General features: G+C 35.6%; 1 pseudogene; it reads right to left on the reverse strand.

The window, feature by feature from the left end:
* Positions 1–8,146: 8,146 nt before the first annotated feature.
* Positions 8,147–18,586, reverse strand: LOC114747473 (histidine kinase 3-like; annotated as a pseudogene).
* Between the last annotated feature and the right edge of the window lie 4,610 nt (positions 18,587–23,196).

A 23,196-nucleotide genomic window follows, 5' to 3' on the forward strand; every position in this document is an offset into this window, starting at 1 on the left:
CTCAACCATTTTTTTAGATGACTCTGAAAATTATATTCTGGTGTGTGTGCATATGGTTCTTAAAAAAACCTTGGTGCTGATGCATCTTAACCCTCCCTTTGTTTTATCAGCTTGTTATATCTGTAATATTCTTATAATTTGTTTTTTTCAACCAGTATATACCCTCCTCTTTGGGGCTCGTGGTAGGAGTAATCCTACTTCGTAGAATTTGGATTTTGCTGAGCAGGCGCGACGAAAGCTATACAGACTTAGAGGCCGCTACGCCTCGCCCTCTATCCCGCAGCTGCAATTCGAGCTGGGATGCTCGCATCCTCTGCATAGCTCCACGCTCTTCCTTTTCTTTTCCTCCTACCAAACCTTTCATATATCCATGATTATAATAAACCTAGGTTAAAGGTAGAATAATATAATAGATGGCAGTTTTTTTTTTTTTGGTTGTGGGAACTGGAATGCATGCGTATATATTTTGTCCTCAACAATTTCATGTTTTAAGCGATATTTATGTTCTTTTTTCTTTTTATTTTTTTTTGGGATAAGGGATGAAAAATGTAACATTACATAATAATAAAATAACTTGCTGCTTGCGCGATGGAAGACAAAATCTTCCCCGAAGAGAAGCAAACAAGCCTTATACTCAGCGTCCTTCAGAGCCGTTAATTGATAGATCTTATTGTGCCACGTCCTGATGCTATTAAAAATTAGATATAAATCTTAATTATGGTGTAAAATTTTTCAGAAAAAAATAATGCAACAAATGTTCGACTTGGAAAAGTTGAAAATGTCAAGACAAATGGGAGAAATGATGCTATGTTTTATTTAGGGAAAATGACACTAAAGGCCGAGAAACATATTGCAAATACTGCAAAAAAAAAAGAAAAAAAAGATCCTTGTCTTCCTCAAATGAAATCTAGTTTTGAACCTATTTTTTCATATCACTCTTTTACAGTATTTTCTCTTCATTTTTCTTTGGATTTATTGTTTTTTAAAAAACCAAAAGTGACAATAATTTTTTTAATTTTTTTTCACAATTTTAGTAAAATTTTAATTTTTATAATGCTGTTAATAAATTTTTAAAAAAGTTTAAAAAAATAATACTTTTATAATTTCAATATGATAACCAAATAACCAAACAATTTATAACCAAATAACTATAGTATTTAATAACAAGTTTTTTAAAAATTTTTTAAAAATAATATTTGTACAATTTTTAGTAACTATTTTCAAAAAAAAATTTATAATTTTAGTAGAATGATTAACAATTTTTATAATACGGGCTTTTTTTCTAGCACTGACGTCACGTTCTCCTAGACTCACGCTCTGGCAGGCAGGGGTAAGGTAGCCCTAGCTTCAATGCGTTCCCCACTTCCTCCATTCTTTCCATTTTTGATGCCAAAATTCTTAATTCCTAATTAATATTAAACATTTAACTTTTATTAAATTAAATATAATTATTATTAAATTTAAACAAAATAAGTTTTAGGGAAAATCACTAACAGGTCCCACAGAAGGCAATTTATTACTCTGAGGTCCCACGAAATGTCAAAATCATTGACAGGTCCCAAGGGACCTCAGAGTAATATTTTCATTTTGTAAAATGACATTACTGCCCCTCATATTCCAGATTCACATTTGCTCTGTCATTACGATTTACAACCTCAGCAGCAACTATTAACAACCTAATGAGAGGGCGTTAACAACCCTAGCAGTATCCGTTAACAACTTACTTTATAGAATTATATAACCTCTACATAAGAGTAAATTATAACCAAATAATATAATACAACAATTTTAACACTAAAATGGGAAGCTTTTTTATATCATTAAGAATTTTAACTAGATCCAATAGGATTATAGTAATATTTTAATACGAATATCCATTTACAACCTCAACAGTAACTATTAACAACCGAATGAGAAGGCATTAACAACCTAAGCAGTATCAGTTAACAACTTACTTTATAGAATATATAACCTTCGCATAAGTGTAAATTATAACCAAATAGTATAATACAACAACTTTAATACTAAAATGGGAAGCTTTTTGATATCATTAAGAATTTTAACTAAACCCAATAGGATTATAGCAACATTTTAATGCGAAGATCCATTTACAAACTCAATGGTGAGTATTAATAACCCAAAGAGAGCTGTTGACAATCTAGGCAGTATCTATTAACAATTGACTTTATAGGATAATATAACCTCTAACAACTATATAAGATTAACTTTAAAACTATTTAGTTATAGTTTAGTTAGTTATAGTTAGAAGTTATATTATCCAATAAAGTTAGTTGTTAACAGACACTGCTAAGGTTGTTAACAATTCTCCTTAGGTTATTAATACTTACTGTTGAGGTTGTAAATGGATTTTCGCATTAAAATGTTGCTATAATCCTATTGGGTTTGGTTAAAATTCTTAATAATATCAAAAAGCTTCCCATTTTAGTGTTAAAGTTGTTGTATTATACTATTTGGTTATAATTTACTCTTACGTGGAGGTTATATAATTCTATAAAATAAGTTGTTAACGGCTACTGCTTAGGTTGTTAATGCCCTCTCATTCGGTTGTTAATAATCGCTGTTGAGATTGTAAATGGATATTCGCATTAAAATATTACTATAATCCTATTGGATTTAGTTAAAATTCTTAATGATATCAAAAAGCTTCTCATTTTAGTGTTAAAGTTGCTGTATTATACTATTTGGTTATAATTTACTCTTATGCAGAGGTTATATAATTCTATAAAGTAAGTTGTTAACGGCTATTGCTTAGGTTGTTAATGCCCTCTCATTCGGTTGTTAATAATCGCTGTTGAGATTGTAAATGGATATTCGCATTAAAATATTACTATAATCCTATTAGATCTAGTTAAAATTCTTAATGATATCAAAAAGCTTCCCATTTTAGTGTTAAAGTTGTTGTATTATATTATTTGGTTATAATTTACTCTTATGTAGAGGTTATATAATTCTATAAAGTAAGTTGTTAACGGATACTGCTAGGGTTGTTAATGCCCTCTCATTAGGTTGTTAATAGTCGCTGCTGAGGTTGTAAATCGTAATGACAGAGCAAATGTGAATCTGGAATATGAGGGGCAGTAATGTCATTTTACAAAAGGAAAATATTACTCTGAGGTCCCTTGGGACCTATCAGTGATTTTGACATTTCGTGGGACCTCAGAGTAATAAATTGCCTTCTGTGGGACCTGTTAGTGATTTTCCCTAAGTTTTATGCACATTTTTATTTTCAAGTTAATTTTTGGAGAAAGAACCATCTAATTCAATTTTGGTCAGCTAAGTCAAAACATTTTAATTGAACCTTTATAATGTCTAAAATTCGGTATTATTTACATCCTTGCAAGAAAATAAATGGCCAAAAATTTTGGATCAATTTGATATTGATTCAAAGTTAATAATTTGTATTCTTTAAACAAAAATAAATTAAATTAAATTATATCACTAATTTTTGTGGAGAGTGGAGTGCAACTGTAGTTTCATTAGTCTCATGAAAATTATGCTTCTTTAAAGTGACCGTGAAGTTCACTGTTAATATATTTACTGAGACCAAGAAAAATTTTAAATCCTACTAATTTTGTTTTAGAATTTAACAATTTTTTCTATATCATTGTAATTTTATCATATGTCCCCAACGGAATGCACATAATAGGAAAAATAGCACAAAGTAAATTTAAAAATTATTAAATTCTGAATTAGAATTATTTCTTACAATTTAACAAGCTTTGATTACACTCAACTTGCAAATAACAACATATTTTTGTATGGATTTTCTTATATGAGGTTTGGTAATTTTCATATTCTTTTTGTGATATTTTCTCTAAATAATATATGTAACGTCCCAAATTTTATTTGGGTTTGTAAGTAGTTATTTATAAAAAGTTTGGATTAAATCTTTGATAAGGTAAATAAAAGAAAATTTTATATACATATGATTAATTCAAGAAAACAAGATATTTAAAAGAGAATCAAATCAAATCAAATAAACACAAATATACCTACATAATTATATATATACAATATCAAAAAGGAAAATAACAGTAATTTACTAAGAGTATAGATATATATATATATATATAATAAAAAGGTGAAAGTTTTCTTATATGAGGTTTGGTAATTTTCATATTCTTTTTGCGATATTTTCTCTAAATAATATATGTAACATCCCAAATTTTATTTGGGTTTGTAAGTAGTTATTTATAAAAAGTTTGGATTAAATCTTTGATAAGGTAAATAAAAGAAAATTTTATATACATATGATTAATTCAAAAAAATTTAATACATTCTGTTTCTTCATTTAAATCATTATTACTCTCTCACATCTACCCATTTATATATATGGGTATATTTAAAAAAAATTCTATTTGCTACATATTAATTACTTTTAACTAATTTTAAGTGTTTTTTAAAACTGCTAAGATAGAGTAGTAAAGACGACTATAAAACTAATACACATTTTTTATCAATATTTAATTTAATTTTTTATCAATATACTTAAATTAATTATCTAAGAGTATTAAAAATCAGAATTAATGTTTTGTGTATTTCATTCTTTTTTGATTGCAAAACTTAGTTTTGACTTGACTTGAGAACCTTGGGCTAACTTAATGTGCAATAGTGAGAAGTAACTAGACCCTTATTTGTTTTATTTGTTTTAAAGTTAAGTTTATTTCATTTCAAGTTTAACCTTTATTTTCAAAGTGCATTAAACAACTTCATTTACAATAATTATTTCACTTAATGTAATTGAGATTTTTAACTTGTTTGACTTTTAGTATATGAGGGAATTATACTTTTTATACTACTTGCAACTTTATGGTTAAGCTATTGGCCAACAAGTTCTTGGCGACAAGATTGTTTGTGGTTCATTTTCTCTGTTGTGTGATTGGTTGGTTACGTTCAAGTTTTTCTTTTATCATTTATAGTGATAGTTATAAGTAGAGAAGTAATATTTAGTTATTTTATTTCATTTGATAAGTTTGATACTTTTACTTTTAATCTAATCTTATAGGTACCTTTTAATGCATGCAAAGAAACTTGGAAATTATTTTGGAAGAGGATATAATTGATTTTGGGCTTCTCTTGCAGGTCTTAGAAAAGGAAATAAACATAGAAGGAAAGTTGAAACAAAAGGAAAAGAATTTAAAAAGAAAAAAGAAAAAAAATCAAGTGATGGGAGCCGCGGATTCGCATTAGGTTATTATATTAACCTAATCATCAATTGCCATAGGGGGGAGGCTATATATACAATAACGCCGCACGCACACGAGGACGGCCAATACCCTAATCATCTTAGGGCATTTGGGAGACCAAGAGTAGAGCAAGAGCTGAAACAACATCATCATTTTATGTTTTTCGTCTAGAGTGAGTGTGAGTGTGTACTTTTAAGTCATTTCTAATTTTTAAACTTATTCCTAATAATGGAATATTCTTAATATCTTAGTGTTGTTAAATGAAAAAATAATGGAATATTCACAATCCATATATTTATACATCTTGTCTTGCATATAGAAAATGGATTTGTATATAGAAAATAGAGATAAAAATTCATAACCAAAAACATAATAGTTGTATTTTCTTATTTTGATTATTTTGATTTTGAAGTGTTATTATTTGTTTGTCATTGGGTGTCATCAACAACCCACACTTATTCAAAACTATAAATGCATTTTATATGTCTCCACCTGTGTTCAGTGTTGAGTGAATGCGTTGAGTGTCATTGTCAGCGGGCTAACTTGTCACGTCAATAACATCATTGAACTTGCCGTCAATAACAAAAATTTGCGATGCTTTAGTTAAAATTACGACAAAATGATCACAAGATATCATATAAATTTTAAATTTTGAAAAGATGAACAAGGGTACTAATTTAAAATTTAGATTTTTGGTATAAAAACTCAGTAAGCAAAATGACAAATCTTCTAATTGATTGTTTATGAGCGTATATCGCACAGCGTATTCGTGCGATAGAGAAAGGGAGAAACTCAGTCACTAAAAAGGGTAGATTGTCATCGAATTTGGTTACCATCGAAATACATTACCTGTCTGATAACTTGTCATCGTCAAAGAGGTCACTAATGTAACACCCATGGGCAAAATATTTTTATCAAAATATATCATATTTAAAATTAAAGTAAATATTGTAATAAAAAATTATAAAACTTTCTCCTCTAGTTATTATTATACCGAAATTTTCTCCTTTCTGCCTTTACCGCAAACAAATGAAAGAAAAAAAATGCCCGCTAAAACTAGGACCCAAAAAAAAAAAAAAAAGAATGGACCGTTGGAGTATTCCAAATGACAAAAATGACTAAAATATTTTTATCAAAATATATCATATTTAAAATTAAAGTAAATATTATAATAAAAAATTATACCTGATAATTTAAAATCAAGTTATTTGGTTTATATATATTTTCATATTTAAAACTAAATTATTTAATAAAAATATTATTTTAAAAATAAAAAATAAATATTGAATAACTTCTTAATTTTTAAAGGGAAAATGACAAAAAAAGGACTGTTGAAATTTGAAATGACAAAATGGACATGCAAATAACTGAAAGGACCAAATGGGCATGAAGTATTAATCTGGAATTTTGTCAATTCGGTAGAAAGACTAAAACGCCCATGAACCTCTCTGAAGATATGAACTAAAAGAAAACACATAATATACCAGAAGAGAGAGAGACTTGAGAAGACAAAGCTAGAGCAAGAGTCGAAATCTGGAAAGAGAAAAAAGGTAAGCAATTATTCTGTTAAAATGCTAGGATCGCCTGATTTCTTGACTCGCTTTGTTGCTGCTTGCTCGAATGGGGATGGGTTTGTGAGTGTAGAGGGTTTAGATGAAGAATTTGACCATGATGAAAGAGTGACGCGTCGGAAATGGAAAAATGGTGGCAAATAGTAAGCATGAGGTGGTTAGTGTTGTTAAATTCATTAGTGAAATTGTAAAATCCAACTCTGGAGAAACATGACTCCCAAGGGGAGACAAAAGCTTTAGGTCATATTACCCGCACGAATAAAACAATACTTGCTCTCAAAACTAATATACATCACTACGTTCCGTGAATCGTTGATTATGGATCATAACTGGTAATCAAGATTTACTTGCTAACATAAGACGATACACTACAAAGTTAATCATTTATTTTTAAAAAAAATGTGTTGATAAAAAAAACCTTCTACCGACTCATATACAGGAACAGAGTCCGGAGGTGATATTTCTATAGTATCAATCAATATTGATTATAACATATAAAATTTATAATAAACCATTATAACAAGTGATACTGGATATGATCAGTATTCGTTTGGATGACAAACTAGAATGAAGCGCAACAGACGAATCAAGGGTCTACTTTCATACCAATTTGGCGTAAAACCAAATCATTTTCATAGCATTTTTTCCTTCATTCTCAATTTATCTTCCTCCATTTCCATCCAAACAAAGGCTTGGAAAAATAAAAACTTATCACCCATGTTGATCACACATAAAGATTAGTTAAAAGGGCTTTTCATTCACCTCAAGTGTTTGCAGCATACCGCTGCCAGTGGCACATGAAAAATTAAATATACATAATAATAGGGATGGTCGTTTGTACGGCATCTCCCTAAGCTTGTTGCTCATCAGAATGATACTGTTAGTCAAAAAGAAAGAGAACAAATCCAAAGGGATTTTGGAACTGAGACTTTACAGATTGACCCCAAAAAATGGTCGATTTACTCAACTAATATACAGAGAGGGATGGAAACTCCGGCTGCGTTAGGAGCAACTAAATAGAGTCATGAGCATGAATCTGTATTTTTATTTCAAGCCATACACATTGGTGCACTTCCACTCCTCTATTGATCAGTAGCTAATTGATCACTACTAATAAATATACGCATACATCAGAACTCCCAGGACAGAGACTCCCCAAAAGAACTGTCATTTTTTATCATCACACGCTCAAGATGTGACCCCCAGAACCTGTATTCTCCAGTATTTTACACCCGACCCAATTCCTCGATTCTCCTTGGACCTTGTGCTCAATGGAAGCACAAGGAAGAACCAACAGGTTTCCATACCATAACAACCACCAATTCAAACTCAATTTCAGTCAGTCAAACTTTGACTCCTATGTACACTCCCTGCCACAAAGGAAAAAGCAAATTTTAAGCCATGAATCCTCATGCACATCAAAAAGACAATGGAACAGATGATTAAAAATGCAGGCTAGTCCATTCCACAGTTCAGGATCGTCACCCTTTTTTCCCCACAAACAATAAATTGCTTCAACTTCTTTCTGTTAGTTTACTTTCTTCAGTCTCTTGTGGAAGAAAACCATCAAGCTTTCAAAGTAGAGAGCTACAGTTTTCATTGGTCATCATTGGATAAATGGAGAACTTCTGTCAGGAAACTTGTGAAACTATTTGCAAGCTTGTGAGTGTCCTGGAAAACAGGCAGCAATGCGTCCATTGCAAATCTCTGATTTTCTGAATGGTATTCTCTCATGAAGTGGATTGGAAACACCGTGAAACTTCCTGATAAAGCTGTTCGGCTTCAAATGGTTTCGAAACATATCCATCCATTCCACACTTCAGGCATTCCTCTTGCGTTGCCTGAATCACGTCTGCAGTCATAGCCAAAATGGGCATGTGGCAGTTTGAAGTATTTTCCAAGGTTTCCACGGGCACTTCTCCTCTGTTTACACGTTCCATCTCCCGAATCATCCTAGTAGCTTCAAACCTGTTGAAACAAGGTTTTACATCAGCATATAATGTACAAGTTAAATGTTGTATTATCATTTATTGTAAAGTAATAAAAGTAGAGGATAGACAATTAATATTTTCAGTTTAATTACAAAGTCACATCCATTAAGAAAAAGTTCTGTTGTTGCATACTGTAAAGATATTGTAGGAGATATTATAAGATATGTAAATATCCTGTAATTAGTATATAGGATATGATGTGATATGATTTCATATTAATGAGCCATTAATACCTAGGCTCCTCTATTGTATATAAATACCCAATCAAAGTATCAATAAAATACACAATTTTCATTCTCTAAATTACATGGCATCAGAGCCAATTTACTAGGGTTAGAAGAAATTTTTTTCTGGCCGCCAGCGTCCGTGCACTGTTCACCAGCATCCGTGCACTGTTCACACGCTACCAGAGGTCCGTTCTCCCGCCATCTACAGTGCACACGCGCTGGTCAGGGGAGGTCGCAGGGTTCCGATCGGCCAACCACCGGAGTCTCGTCGCCGTCCGAGCAGCGCGTGGCCTTCACGCGCCGTCACCCCGTCCGTGCACTGTTCACGCGCCGTCGCGTTTTGCAGTGTTTTCCGGCGTCGTCTGTCATTTTCCGGCGTCCTCTCTCGGTTTCCGGCGTCTTCTGTTGTTCCCCGACCCATCCTTGCTACTTCTACTTCGTGGGTCCCACTATTTGTTGTGATTCAGAGCAATTTTTTGGCTTCCTGAGAAAGCGTTGGTGCTCTGGTTTGTGGAATTCTGATCTATTTTTTATTTTGTGGTCCCTAGTGTGATCCATTTGACTGATTAGTGTTGTTGTGATCATTATTATCCTAATGGGTGATAACAAATCTGTTGTTCCTGAGGTGGTTCCAGTAGTCACTAAGATTACTGAACACAAACTAACTTGGAAAAATTACCTGGATTGGAGTAAGACTATTCGTATTTATTTTCGGAGTATTGAGAAGGAAGATCACTTGACTGACAATCCTCCTGATGAAAAGGATGCCTCTCGCAAGTCATGGTTAAGAGATGATGCACGACTTCTGTTACAACTTCGTAACTCTATTGACAGTGAGATCATGCCTTCTATTACTCATTGTGAATTTGTTAAAGAGCTAATGGATTATTTGGCCCTCTTATACTCAGGAAAGAACAACATCTCTCGTATTTACGAGGTCTGCAGATCGTTCTATCGGTCCGAGATGCCATTGACCGTTCCCTCACAAACTTCTTTATGGATTTTAAAAGCACCTATGAAGAGCTCAATGTTCTTATGCCTATTTCTGATGACAGGAAAGTTAATGTGTCTCACCGCGAGCAGATGGCCACCATGAGTTTTCTGACTGCACTGCCATCTCAATATGCGGCTGCTCGATCACAAATTTTGTCGGGAGCTGACATCCCCTCTCTTGAAGAAGCTTTCTCTCGTGTACTGAGAACTGAACAAAACCCTTCCTCAGCTCCCATTCCACCTACTAGTGCATTACTCAGTCGAGGCCAGAATGACAATCGAGGGCTCCCTAGTCGAAGTGGTCCGAAACCAGGAGGTGGTAATCAGGAGCCCAAGGAAGTAATATGTTATTACTGCAAGGAACCGGGACATACTAAACGCACATGTCGTAAGCTGCAAAACAAACAACAACGACAGAGCTCTGCCCATGTGGCCACAACAACCAGTGACATGGTTACTATCTCAGCTGCCGAGTATGCTCAATTGAAATCTGCAAATCCCCCCGTGAGCACTGCTAGTGCAACAGGTAATGAGGCTACTGCCCTTGTCTCTTCTTCCAACAAATGGATCATAGACTCTGGTGCTACTGACCACATGACAGGTAACCGTCATCTCTTCTCTAGCTATAATTCTTATGCCAACCCTTCTGCTATCACCATTGCGGATGGTTCCCACTCTCGTGTCCTTGGATCTGGATCTGTTAAACCTACTCCTTCTATTCATTTAAAATCTGTACTCAATGTCCCAAATCTTGCTTTTAACCTTTTGTCCCCTAGCAAGCTTACTCGCCAATTAAATTGTTGGGTCTCACTTTTTCCTGACCATTGCTTGATACAGGATCTTTTGACGAAGAAGATTATTGGTAGGGGCTACGAATCTGGCGGGCATTACTTCCTTGATGATCAGGGGTCTCGTGCGGTGGCTTGTACTGGTGGTGTCACTCCATTTGAAGCACATTGTCGTTTGGGTCATTTATCTTTATCCTCTTTAAAAAAGGTTTATCCTCAGTTTCAGCATTTGTCGTCTTTAGATTGTGAGTCGTGTCAGTTTGCTAAACATCATCGTCTACCGTTAGTGTCTAGAGTCAATAAACGGGCTTCGTCCCCTTTTGAGTTAGTGCACTCCGATATTTGGGGTCCGTGTCCAGTTGAGTCCAAAGGTGGTTTTAAATATTTTGTCACATTTGTTGATGATTATTCCCGTACCACTTGGCTATATTTAATGAAAAATCGTTCTGAGCTTTTCTCTCACTTTTGTACTTTTGTTGCCGAAATTAAAACTCAATTCAATACGCTTGTCCACACCTTGCGCAGTGATAATGCTAAAGAATATTTTTCTGAATCCTTTCGCTCTTTTATGCTTCAACATGGCATTCTTCATCAATCTTCCTGTGTGGATACACCGGCTCAAAATGGTGTGGCCGAAAGAAAAAATCGTCCACTTATTAGAAGTGGCCCGTGCACTTTTATTTCAAATGCAGGTTCCAAAACCATTCTGGGCAGATGCAGTCTCCACAGCTTGTTTTCTTATTAATCGCATGCCCTCCTCTGTCCTTGATGGTAACATTCCCTACACCACTCTCTTTCCTTCCAAAGCTTTGTTCCCTATTGATCCTAAGATCTTTGGCTGTGTTTGTTTTGTTCGAGATGTGCGTCCCACGGTCTCTAAATTGGACCCCAAGTCTCTTAAATGTGTCTTTCTTGGCTACTCTCGAGTTCAAAAGGGTTATCGATGTTTTTCTCCTACTTTGAATCGTTATTTGGTTTCAGCCGATGTCACTTTTCAGGAATCTGTTGCCTACTTTGCACTAATGCTTCCGCTGCACCTTCTCCACCGGCGGAGGAGGATACCTTTCTGGTATATTCTGTTAGTCCAAGTTTACCACCAGCACCAGCTCCCGTACTGGCACCTGGTCAACCATCTTTGTCTTGGGTCTACACCAGACGTTTGAAGGAAACTACTCCTACTGTTGCGCCACATTCTGCTCCACCATTATCTGCTTCGTCATCTGATCCTGCAGCAAGCATCATGCACCCTGAGCCTGACCCTGCCCCAGGTCTAGATGCCGATCCCTCAATTGACTCTGAGACACCTCCTGTTCCAGATCCAGATCCCTCTCTTAATTTGCCCATTGCCCTTCGCAAAGGTAAACGTACTTGTGCCCATCCTATTTCTTCTTTTGTTTCATATAACCACCTCCCTTCTGTTTCTCGTGCCTTTGTTGCCTCTTTAGATACTATTTCAGTACCTAAGTCCCTTCATGAAGCCTTGTCCCACCCGGGTTGGCGTACTGCTATGGAAGAAGAGATGGCGGCTCTTCATTGTGCTGGCACATGGACCTTAGTAGATTTACCAGCAGGAAAGAAAGCTATTGGGTGTAAGTGGGTGTTGACCCCTAAAGTTAAGGCGGATGGTACACTTGAACGCCTCAAGGCTCGCCTTGTCGCAAAAGGCTATGCTCAAAAGTATGGTATTGACTACTCTGAGACTTTTTCTCCCGTGGCCAAGCTCTCTTCGTTCGTCTGTTTATCTCCATGGCCGCTACCTATAGTTGGGATCTCCATCAATTAGATATCAAAAATGCATTCTTGAACGGTGATCTCCTTGAAGAAGTGTATATGGAGCAACCACCAGGTTTTGTTGCTCAGGGGGAGCGTGGGAAGGTGTGTCGCCTTAAGAAATCACTCTATGGCTTAAAACAAAGTCCTCGGGCATGGTTTGACAGATTTAGTACTGTTGTGAAAAACTTTGGCCTGCACCAGAGTAAGTGTGATCATTCTGTGTTCTATCAGCAAACAAGTGCTGGCATGATTCTACTGGTTGTGTATGTCGATGACATTGTGATTACAGGAAACAATGCCTCGGGGATCTCATCTCTCAAGTCGTTCCTTAACTCACATTTCCAAACGAAGGATCTGGGTTCATTGAAGTATTTTCTGGGAATTGAAGTCATGAGGAGCAAGAAAGGCATCTTATTGACTCAGAGAAAGTATGTTCTTGATCTGTTGAAAGAAACTGGGAAACTAGGGGCTGCCCCGACCAGCTTCCCTATGGTCTATAATCCTCTGCTTGATGCTGATGGTAGCATACCATGTGAAAATCCTGATGAGGCTGCTAAGAGCAAGCCATTTGAAAATCCAGAGAGGTATAGGAGACTGATTGGGAAGTTGAATTACCTTACAGTGACCCGTCCTGATATCACCTATCCAGTAAGTGTCCTTAGCCAATTTATGGTTGCGCCAACTGTCCGACAATGGGAAGCCTTAGAGCATGTGTTACACTACTTGAAGGGATCCCCGGGTCGTGGGATATTGTACAAGAATCATGGTCACACAGACATTGAGTGCTTTTGTGATGCTGATCATGGTGGGTCGAAAGCCACGAGACGATCGACTACAGGATACTGTGTTTTTGTAGGAGGCAACTTGGTGTCCTGGAAAAGCAAGAAACAGAATGTGGTGTCACGATCGAGTGCAGAAGCGGAATACAGAGCCATGGCGCAATCTGTATGTGAGATAGTTTGGATACACCAGCTACTAAAAGAGGTTGGTCTTAAAACCTCGTTACCAGCAAAGCTGTGGTGTGATAATAAAGCAGCCCTACACATAGCTTCGAACTCGGTCTTTCATGAACGAACGAAACATATTGAGATTGACTGTCATTTTATTCGAGACAAGCTCAAGGAAAACTTCATCTCTACAGGACATGTCAGATCCAGCGACCAGTTGGGTGATCTTCTCACCAAAGCTCTCAATGGGGTTCGAGTTGAATATCTTTGTAACAAGTTGGGCATGATTGACATCTATGCTCCAACTTGAAGGGGAGTGTAAAGATATTGTAGGAGATATTATAAGATATGTAAATATCCTGTAATTAGTATATAGGATATGATGTGATATGATTTCATATTAATGAGCCATTAATACCTAGGCTCCTCTATTGTATATAAATAACCAATCGAAGTATCAATAAAATACACAATTTTCATTCTCTAAATTACACATACCCATCCATTTCTGGCATTTGAATATCCATAAAACAGGCATCAAATTGATGAGGCGGCTTCAGCATAGAGATGGCATCTTTTCCAGTGTTAACACAGACCACATCAGCTCCATACTTTTTTAAAGCACCAGCTGCTACTATTCGATTCACACTATTGTCGTCTACAATAAGGATTTTTCTCCCACGCAAAAGATGGCAGAGAGACAAACTTGGAAGCTCCCCATTTCGAGGATTCCCCTTGTTCCCCACCCCCAAGGCTCGCTGTAATGTAGCAGCAAGCATGCTTGCTCTCAGAGGTTTTACAATGACAGTTGGATTATTGACACCCAATGTTATGGAACTTGTTCTGGAAGAGCTGCTAGAATTAACAAGAACGAACAGCTTTGGAGGATCCCTGCCGTCAATTTTCCTCATCTTACTGATAAATTGAGATGAAACACCAGAATCTCCATCCCAGACTTTGTGCTCAACTAAGATCATATCGATAACCATATCCCCCTTGCTTATGACAGACAGACCTTGATTTAAATCCGAAGCTATTTGAACATGAATGCCAAGCCGTTTAATGTGATACCTCAACACTTCAGCTCTGACAGGTCTAGGGTCTATAACAAGTGCGGTCATGCCCTGAAATTCTGAGGATGCAAGGTTAGGTTGGTTCTTAATTTGCTGAGTTTTACCATCAGTTGAAATAGGGGATTCATTGAAGACAGCAGTAAATGTGAAAGTAGATCCAATCTTTGGACGGCTCACAAATCCAATTTCCCCATGCATGAGGCCAACCAAGCACTTGCTGATGCTCAGCCCAATACCTGTTCCCCCATGTTTTCTGGAGACAGAAGGACCAACCTGCATGAATGGAGTGAAGATGTGGGATTGGGCTTCTTGAGGAATTCCTTCGCCTGTATCTTCAACAGATGCAATGAGAGTAATGCGATCAGAAGAGGAAGATGAGAAAGAACCCAGAGGTCCTTCTTGACCAACAGAATTGAATCCTTTCCAACTTTGACATCTATCAGCAACAGGAAAGCCACTCAGGGTATTCTTTGCTGTTGCAACTTCGATGGAATTGACAACGTCCTCAATAAGATGGACAGTGACAAATATGTGCCCTTTCTCTGTGAACTGCCAAAGAATTACCAAATCAGATTCCATTATGAGCTATTAAAACACACTTCTCACTTTAGCTCTTTTGATAACTACAGTTGGTTGGAACAACGGAAAACTAAGTTCATTTTTGAAAATATTTTATGAAATTATATTAACTGATTAGGAGGTGACTATGGTAGATCTCTAAATAAATTTCATTCCACCCATTTTATCCCATGAGGAATAGGACATTTAAAAAAAAAAAAAACATCCAAGGCACCAAAATAACTTTACATCATAACAGGGAAGCAATTTTATGCAAAATAAAAAATGGGAAGAAGTTTGATAAAATCTAATGATGCATATTTTCTTATCTCTATAAATTTTCTATTGGTACAGCCAAGACATACCTTAATTGAATTGCCCATGAGATTTGTAATTATTTGCCGAAACCTTCCTGGATCACCCACAAGCCGTTCAGGAACCTTATCTGAGACATACACTGCCAACTGTTCTTCCAAAAAAATAAATAAATAAATTAGGAAGAGCTTACTTATACAGTGTACATTTTATAATTAACAACGTGAAGAAAGTTCAACCACAGAAAGCCCAAAAAAAAAAAATTACCTCTACTCCCTTTTCTTGAGATTTCTCAGAGAACAGTGACAACACATCATCCAAAACTGCTCGTATGTCAAATAGCACTGCCTCAAGCTCAAGCTTACCAGATTCAATCTTTGCCTGGTCCAAAACCTCATTTATAAGCGATACTAGAGCTTTTCCACTACCCTGTGCTGTTCTGACATATTCTTTCTGTGTTACATCTAGATCTGTGTCCATAAGCAAGTGCAACATTCCTGAATGTTCAATTTTAGAGTGAGGTCAGTACACAAAGCAGAAGCTTCAATTTGTCTGATGTTCGTGTGCAACCTTGGCAATTTAAGACAAGTCTCAGAGTTTTTAGCTACTTACCAAGAACACCATTCATTGGTGTTCGGATCTCATGAGAAACGGTGGCCAGAAACTACAGCATCAATATTTGGTTAGTCCTCCTCAAACAGAACAAATATGAGGCCTTGAGCTGTTACAAAGAAAATGGGATCACATACCTGGGATTTGGCAACATCAGCTGCCTCAGCTCGTTTTTTAAGTTCCATCATCTCACGGTAATCATCCTCCACTTCAGCAATTCGATTCACAGTAGCATGAAAAATATGACCCACAAGGAGCGTAATAACAAGGATGCCAATTGATGTGGCTATTGCCAACCAGGGCCACGGAGGTTTCTGTTTGAACCTGTGCCAGAATCCATAGTTCATATATTTAGATGACTTGCTTCATATATTTAGATGACTTCCCCATTTCAATTATTGCAATAAACAAATATATGAAATTAGAGATTGAGACTAGCAAACCCTGAAAAAGGGGAACAGTAAAATTTTATTTTAAAAAAAAAATACCTAGTTTGGTAGTGCTAATGGCAAAACCTCATGAGACTCAAGAATCTGACATCATCTTATATGGGCTAATCCCGTCACACTGGATATTTTTTTTTAATTCTAAAGAAGCATCATCATGCTAAAAAGTATGCCTGAGAGCAAGGGATTATAAAGACATCAGACTCCTTGTGCATCATATCAGTTACCTACAGTGCATCTCATGCTTCCGAAAAGGATCTCCAAAGTTCAGGGAACTAACATGATAGAATCCATCATCTGATACGTTTGAACCATACATTGGAATCGGGTGGGTATGATTAGTAGTATCATACACATTAACAATCACAGTTTGCTTGCTAGCTAGTTGTTGAAGTAATTTTTCAACCAATGACTCAATATCAAAGACGCCACCAAGATACCTGCGAAACAGTGGCTAAACATTAAAGCTCTCCCTAACATAAACAGCATGCATAAATTGCTTATTCCTAAATTTTAAAGCAAAAATAAGTCATCCAGCAAAGCAGATTAGTCGCTTCAGAGCTATAACTGCCACTGAAAATAAGCTATGTTGATGTTCAAAAATTTAACAATGTCAGATCCCAATGAGTTCTTAAATTCATACCTACCCATTTGTTGCTTGAATCCTTTCATTTGAGGTTGCATTTGATGGAAGATCTGTGTTGTAAACTGCAAAGGTGAGGATAACTCCAAGATGATTTGTTTTGAGTAGCCTAAAAGGAGCGGTTAAAACTCCTTTCCCTAACTCTCTGGCACGCAAAACATTTTCACGATCTTCCTGTTCATGAACAAGCCAATAAGAGTCATAACTCAAAATGTAGGCGACATAGATGTAATTGAAAAAAGGAGTAGCTTAGTGAAATGCACGAAAACAGAGATTATTCACGTATATTATTATTTTCCAAAACCGTAGTCCCACTGAAATAAGCAATACCAAAAGAAAATGCGCCCCGGCAAAAAGGGAGGGAGCATTAAACATGAAATGGTTTAAGTGTACTTTTGACATGTAAAAACACAAATTTAACAAACGCTTCAGAAACGTTATCAGAGAAGATGCAAAAGAAACCCACCTTTCCGGACAGCACATCAACAGAAATAACATGGGAAATTGTATCCTGTGCAAAAACGACAGGAGCATATTCTTCTCGAACTAGGGAAGGCTCCAATGCCTCAGGAGCATAGTCATCCTCATGAATGGGGTTCTGCTCAAGGGTATCCATCCTCTTAATGGTCCAACCATGTTGCTTCTCGAATTGTTCCCTTTCAGAATGAAGCACCCTCACAGCATAAGCAACACCACTAGTAAGGGGCCTCTCAAAAGCAGTTCGTTCTGTGTACCTAGCAAATGTTCTCTGTAGGTTTTAAAGTTAGAGTTTAGAATGATTTCCTCACAAAGAAAGAGAAAAACACCAGATCTTATCCCGGCTCATGCTCAATTAACCTTGTTAATCACTGGTAGTGAATTGGGAGACGGTGAGTTGAGATCTAGTTACCTGATCGATGGCAGAAGGGGACTTGGCATGGTGGAAGGTTGAGATGAGTATTGACATGGCTTGGATATGGTTCATACTAACATTAAACTGATCCTGAAGCATCCTAGCCCTTTCATCACACATACTTGCCAGAGTCTCTTTCCTCTTCTCAGTAGCTTGAATGGTCATGAAGAAAAAGATCCACAAAGATGCCACGATCCAGCCCAGTACCCATGTCAGCAAAAGCTTTCTCCACAGAGTTCTCCGAACTTTCTTGGATCCAATACACTGGTAGTAGTGTTGATGAATTTTACAACTATTGCCTGAGATCTTATCCCACCACTCGAGCCTCATCTTGCCGCCGCCACCAAGAAAACCAACCTTGGTTTCCATAATTCCTCCGTTGTTGAACCAGTTCATGTACATATGATTGATACAATCCAGCAACACAGCGCCAAAAGTAGATGCCCCAACTTTAGGCCAAATCCAACTACATAGAGCAAACTCATCCACAACAGTAACCAACACAAGGTAACAAGAAACAGTTCCAGGAGGCACTGGATACGACTTCGAGCTAATTCCAGGCAGTCTAGGGAAAGAACCACTGTCAAATCCAGAGAATTTTGCCCGTTTAAAGCTAGTAAACAGAATTCTCGACCAGTGACTTCGAGAGGTGGATATCGAAACAGGAAAATTGGGCAAGAACAACGCTAAGCACCTCACAATCCCAGAAAACAAGTGGGTTTCAAAGGGGAAACAAAGATGTGCTTTAAAAAGATGCTGTCTTATCCAACGGAATAGACTCAAATTGAGAATGCAAAGGGAATACAGAAATTTGAGGCAGATAAGAAACTCAAATACCCCTTAAAGAATCAAAGAATCGCCCAGGATTCTGAGTTTCTAATTCTAAACAGAAATCGATTTTATCCTGTCAGCTACCAACCAAGACGCGGAACAAAAAAGAGGCCAGAACTAACCCATAAAGATTCTATCGTTGTTATCAAATCTGAAATTATCATCACAAAACAAGAGAAATTTAGCTTCCTCAAGTTCCGAAACCCAACAGAAGATCCCGATTGCTGAAGGTTTTACTGAACCACCGGTAAGCAACCCAGTAAGGATTTACGCAAAGTAACACTAGAAAGATCGAAGAGCCCCGTGTGACAGCTGATGTGAGGGAAAACGAAGCTAAAAGGAACCAATTCACGGACATGGAAAGAGGAAGTGATTCTACGAGAGAAGTTTGGGGAGAACTAGAAGAACATGGCGGCAAAATTGTTTTGCCACATAGGCCATTATCTATATTCAAACTATCCACTTAAAAAAGTAAATAACAATAAGGAATGATAGAGTCATAAGTAATATTTTAACAATCGATGATTGATGATTGATAATTGATAATATATACGTAAAATTTACATTTAAAAAAACAAATGGTTGAAAAATTCTAAAATTTATTATTCAAATGTAGCTTGACTTGTTTACTAAAACCACCCGTAAATATTTTTCAACTATATACTATTTCCAGTCTTAATATAAGATCATATTTGATTTTTATTTTAATTCTAAATATAAGATCCTAATTCACTTTGTCTCTCATATTTATATATATTTTTTCAAATTAACCATTCTAATAATGATAGTTCTAATCAATACACTTGATTAGTAACGATATTTTAGGAAAGATAACACATATTTATGACAAATAACTAACTCAACTTATTTTTTTAATCTCCTTAAATTAGTTAACTGGTTTTTATAATTAGGATCGAAGGTAGTATAATTTACATTTAACCATATACAAAACAAAAAATATTAAAAATCTACGATACGCAATTTGATAATAGAAGGATTTCTAACAATTTTTCTTTGAAAAATAAGTGCTTTTCTCAACTTTCCTTTGTGTTCACATCCCTATCCAAAAGACAACTCCCACCTCAGTTGGTAACGCCAAAAGTTCATTGAGTGAAACTAGGATTACAGACTAATTGGAGAAAAACTATTGAATTTCAACCAACTTCTGCCTTCAATCTTAGTTAGACTTTTCAAATTGCAGTTTTATCTCTTTCGTTAGTATAATAAGCTTTTATTTAGACCAAATAGATTTTAATTTATATTCATGTTTGTCTATTATGTATATTTATATTTTTGTAACAATGCATTTTTTAAGCTATTATCACATTAAAAACATAAAATTTCAAACACTACTATTTAATAAAGTTCATGTCATTTTCAATCATTTTATAACTAAACTAACTTTTCTATTAATCATACAGACAACTTTTAATTTTTTCAACTGACTTTTCAAAAACAGCTATCAAAATATATCATAACTGATTTTTACTTTAATTTCAGTTATAAAAGCTAGTTAGACTAAAAGTTAGTTTTACTGACGCCAATCCAAACACCGATGCGTGTGTGTGTGGGCCGTATTTTTTTAGTGGACAAGGTACCCTTTGCATGAACCCAAAATTAAGGGAATAAACATCCCACTTCCGGGTGGAATGGCATCAGATACCCCGTACTTTTCCAATATTGCCATGTGAGGACCGAGAGTCAAAAGAGTAGGTAAAGAAGCTCAAGCACGCATGATTGTCTCAAGGTGTTATTTATCTTTTCCTTTCTTTTAATTTTTTGTTTTTCCTTTTTCCTCCTTAGAATCTTTACCACTGTTCAAGCTCTCCTTACAGCTGGCCTTCTCCGCCATCCATTGGACATTCCTCACTAGCAGAATTCACAATTAATTGCTTAAGGTAATAAGCTGAAGATGGTGATGATGATGGAGATTCAACTAACACTTGTTCATGAAGTGTGAGGAGGCAGGAAAGTCAGCCAACTTTTCTCTTCTTTTGGTTTTATAACATCTTATTTTTTACAAGTGGGAAGTTACACGATTTAAAATTTTCCTATAATGTCAGGCCATTAGTGTTTGCCTCGTGTCAATTTAGATCAAATAGAGTACAAATAAGTCTAACAAAATAGACTAGTCTCTTTACAAATCAAGTTTGAATTCCTATTCAAAAAGGTGCCCATATTTAGTATCCAATAATATTTCGAATATAATTGCAAGATAGATTTGCAAAATAAAACTTAGGCAAAACACCATGCAAATGGGTAATCATCAAACATAATAAAGCCTCAAGATTTATAAGCTTTTTTCAACAAGTTTTTAACCAATTTCATGATAGGATTAGAAGTATACCACTTATTCGTAACAAATGGAAAGTTTCATCTTTTACATCAGAGATCCGAAATAAGAGATCTTATCTACTCGAATTGGACGTTACAATTAGATTTACACCATGCTCTACCATCCAGTGTACAGAGATTTTCTTACATCACCTTAATAAAAACACGATTATCAGCTTATTTAGAATAACTTATAAATAATTTTTCAATAATAATTTATAAAATACAAGATAAGTATGAGTAAGTATGTGAAAAAAATTATCTAGACTTACTAAAACTTATTTATAAATGCTTTTGAATGCTATCTCAGCCCCATAATTTCCACTGGAGTTATACAAGTGATATAGTTATCTTATTGCTTTTTGTTCATTAGTTATTTTCAAGACTAAACTTGTTATTTAGATTAAAAAAATTGATAATTAAATCCTCTTGTTTCTAGTAGTAAGTTTAAGAGAATTAATTCACCTAAATATTCTATTTTTCTTCTATAACCAGAAATAAAAATATGTTTACCAAGGAGGAGGCAGGAAGAAACGGCCATGGGACAAGGAATTCGGAGGTGTGGGCGTAAATTGAGGGGAGGTAAGAGGCCCAAATGGTAATTCCAGAAAGGCGTTAAGGCGGAAGGGGTTGAGCAGCATCTAGTTCCAAAACTGTAATTTCATGAAAAGAAAGGGGCAAAGATGGAAAGAGACACTTCAATCAAGATGGGGGGCTGTCACGGAGGAAGTGATTAGGCCATCAGTACCCACTTCTTTCTGGGGTGCTGATGTGTGGGGAAGCTCCTCGTGAAAGCGACGTCCCACGTCAGCTCATTGGTTCCGCACGTCGGCCAATCAAATTGTCCATCGTGTAACACGCATGGTACGGGAGGGGGTGTTTGGCCGCGAATATGGGATGCTCCGAAGAAGGGATAAACTAAAGCCTCTGAGACTGTCTCTTTCCTACGTGTACCAAGAAGGAAACTTTTTTTCAAAAAAAGTGAAGATTAATAATATTGGTTAAGTTAATTATTTGTAATAAATAGATACTATCTTTTCTAAAATATTCTTATTAATCAAGTATATTAGTTAGAATTACTATTATTACAAGGACTATCCTAAAAAAATATGGATAAATATAAGAGATAAAGTAAATTGGGGTTATATTTAGGATCAAAATAAAAATCAAACAAAGCCTTATATTAAGAATTAGATTTCAACACATTAATTTTATTTATAATATACATAATATTTTTATGTTATTTTTTAAATACGTCTGATAACACTTATATCTAGCACTTTAATCTCATTTATAATATTAGGGTATAAAAAAATAATATCAAAATATTAGTTACATTATAAATAAAATTATAGTAATGGATATACTTAAAAAATACAATCAAAATGTTGTATGCGACCTTTTTTGGGTTTCATTAGGTGGATATGTTTCACACTTAATGCCGTTATAGCTTTAGCATGAAGTGCTCTCCCTTTTGCTTTTGCCATGCCTCGTTGACACTGCCAAACTTTTGGGATTATCTTGGTCTTTGTCCCATGTACTTCACGCCCATCCAAACATCTCCAACCTCTAGAAATTTTTAATAATTACTCAGTTACTAAAATGAGCAAGAGTACAAAATTACATAAAAGCATAGGCGTATACCTTGTGAATGCAATAATTGGCATTCGGCTAGGGGTAGGATCATGGTATTAAATTCTAATTTAAATTGGCTGGTACTAGTTTTAGTGGCAGGATCATGATACTTCCGATATCAAATATAAACTCATTTTGTAGTACATTACACTACAAAATACAAAACAGGTGGTATATTTAAAACCGGAGGAATATTGAGATTTAACTTGGGTCAATTGATTAGATTAGTAAACTGAGAAATCAATCTCTTAGCCTATTTAGTAAAGAGCTTGGATTGAGTTGATTGGATTGGATTTTCTTTTTTTTTTTTCCCTCACTGCTTAAAATGATGTTGTTTTGAATTAGAAAAAGTAGTAGTCC

The sequence above is a fragment of the Neltuma alba genome, unplaced genomic scaffold, assembly GCF_004799145.2.
Source record: "Neltuma alba isolate B1F8T4 unplaced genomic scaffold, ASM479914v2 tig00005336_pilon, whole genome shotgun sequence".
NCBI classification, from domain to species: Eukaryota; Viridiplantae; Streptophyta; class Magnoliopsida; order Fabales; family Fabaceae; genus Neltuma; species Neltuma alba.